Here is a 2,957-nt window from a genome sequence, read left to right as displayed (position 1 = left end):
CTCACGCAGGCTGGCGTGAGGAGGGAAGAACTATACTGACGTGAGGTCTGGAACATGACAAGGAATGAGAATTCAGAAAGCGGACGTAGATAGTTTGATACTTAACTTTAACCCATTAATGATGAACGTCGCTCTTGACGGTACATAAGTCACAATATTATCTGTTCAGAAGACACAGTAACTGAATATGCTAGGTCATAGCAAATGACGTAGCTGAAGGCTACGCTAATCTGTCATCTCTGCAAATGAGAGCATATGTAGACGGTGAACCATTGCTAGCAAAGTTGGCTCTACAACGGGGGCGAGTGCTAGGAAATCTCTCTAGACTAGACCTGCCATGCGACGGCGCTCAGTCTGCAATCACATAGTGGCGACACGCGGGTCCGATGTATACTAACGGACTGCGGCCGATTTAAATGCTACCACCAAGCAAGTGTGGTGTCTGGTGATGATGCCACAATTTTCATATTATTTTCTTTTCAAACCACTTTATTACATGAGAATTGAAACAGAATTAATATATAACAAAACCTTTTAATATTTTTTCAAGACAGGTGCCAACAGTAAAGGTGCCAACTAAATTTTGAAATATTTTCATTTCCAGATAGTTCCTAATCAGACCTTAATCCTTAATTCTGAAGTTATCACTTAGTAACATTTGTAAGTCATCCATTCTACTTTGGGAAATTGAAGCTAATGTTCATCAATGGAAACAAGTACATTTTATTGCTTTTTTCAGACTTAAATACAAGCAATCCTCATAATCACTGCTCACAGATCCTAAGTGAGCTATTACTTTGTCAAATTTAACATTCATAATTTGAGGGAGTGCTTTAAGCCACACAGAGTGTTCCTAAGCTTACAAACTTTACCATACATTTTATTGCAACATACAGTAGGTAATTTAAGGCAAGTCTCCATCTATTTCCCCATATCGAAGAGCAATACAAACATCCAGGAGATACCTGGTAGAGTTATTCTCATTTGTAGTGTGTCTACGAAAAGAGTTCATAGGAGTCCCACAAAACAAATAAAAAAAAAATTTGATTTACAGAACGTACAAAAGATCTGACAACTAGTCTTACCTTTAAATAATGATAGTCACATACAAATAATTAACTTTGAAACAAATTTGTAAGCTCTACGGTTACTATATCCTACATATATCGCATCAAAACTACCACAGGAATGAAACAGTAAAGGTGAGTACCAGTCTTGGAATATATTCTGAATACAAACATTATGAGGTAGTATCACCTTCTCTGTGTCAACTAACACCATTTTCAAAACCATCAGTTGTGCGAAATCTGACTTGTGCTTAACTCACATTGCATCTTGAAAGCCATGGATCGAAGCAGCTAAGCCTAAATCACAACAGGTTTTTCACCCAGGAAAAGCTAAATTGAAATGGACATAAGTGTTGCCACATCTGAACAAATTTATGTACAATCTTGAATTAAAGTAGCAGGAACTTGAGTTGATTTACATGTATTCCTGAGGTAACTGGAGTAGTTGAGATACATTTGTCCTGTAAAATCTGGTTTCTTCTTAACTGCCAGCCTCCGGATTCTTCTTAACTGTCAGCCAGCCACATCTTGCTGAGTTCTATAGCCTTCTACAGGTTATTCTCTCTAAATCACATCTTTCTGAGTTCTATAGCCTTCTACAGGTTATTCTCTCTAAATTATACAACAGAGACCATGTTACAGGTATTGTTATTTCAATGATAAGGTATTTGAAAATGGGAGAGTGAAGAATAAGATGTCATGTCTATATCCATCATTCAACCATCACTTGAATATTGTTTCTTGTTGTTAATTAACTGTAGAGACAGAAAAATTCAGAGAAGAGTTGCTGTGCTTGTCTTGTGTTTGCTTGGACAGCATTTGAGTGTCACAGGAATGCTCAAGAAACTGCAGAGGGAGACTTCACAAGAAAGACATCTAAGAAAAAGAAGCCTTCCTCTTAAAATTTCATTAGCCCTACTACATGTTCCAATATGAAAACAGACATATGTTATTCCAACCTAAATACAACATAATGAGACTGGTCTCAAAATTAAAATAACTCAGGCTCATACAGTGTTGTAATGACACTCTTTGTATATTACAGTAATATTACTTTTCTGGTCATTCAGATAAAAGGAATGATTAGAGAATATTGCTTGCCACTTGGAATGTGAGTTATAAAGTTAACTTTCCACCAGAATTACACAGAAAAGCAATATAACAATATACAACATTTTCATAAGTAAACATTTAATCATTGACATAAATGTTATCCAATAGTGAATGATCCCTCTGACCATGATGCACAACTAGCCATACTAAATTGTATCATACAAAACATATGAATAAATGACCAAACAACAGAAACTTTCAATGCAGTCTTGCAAAAGATTGATTAGAAAGATGTAGATAATGCGAAAGACATCAATTCCAGCAAGTTGAATGTATTTATATACTGAATTCAATCAAGCTCTAACAGCTGCTTTCCCAATGAAATGACAGAGTATGGTTCAAATAAGCCCTGGATTATAAAAGGAATCAAAATATGAGCAAGTGAAAGGAAAATGTTTGAAATGATAAAGTAGGACTGACTTTGTATTGCAAGAAACACTGTACTGTACTCAAGAAAGTGATCAAAAATCTCTGTATACTGACTGAAATCAACACCTGAGATAATACAATTAAATCTATATGAGCAATAGCTAAAGGATAAATCAGTTAAGCAGTGTGGTGACTTTAATAAAAAAGAAAGTAGTCCATTAATACAAGATAGCCAGAGAGGCAATGTTCTTAACAATCACTCCCTTGAAGTAATGATGGTTGATCGAGATGTAAGGTTCCCTTAATTTTTACAGACAACATTGATTATTTTCATAGAAATTTACACTGTTAGAAAGAAGAAAGTTTTTAGCTTTATTTTTACACATAATTGTAACTTTTTCCATGCAT

This window comes from Schistocerca serialis, chromosome 10 (assembly GCF_023864345.2).
Source record: "Schistocerca serialis cubense isolate TAMUIC-IGC-003099 chromosome 10, iqSchSeri2.2, whole genome shotgun sequence".
Lineage (NCBI taxonomy): Eukaryota > Metazoa > Arthropoda > Insecta > Orthoptera > Acrididae > Schistocerca > Schistocerca serialis.
The sequence above is the reverse complement of the archived record's forward strand: the minus strand, read 5'-3'. Positions refer to the sequence as shown.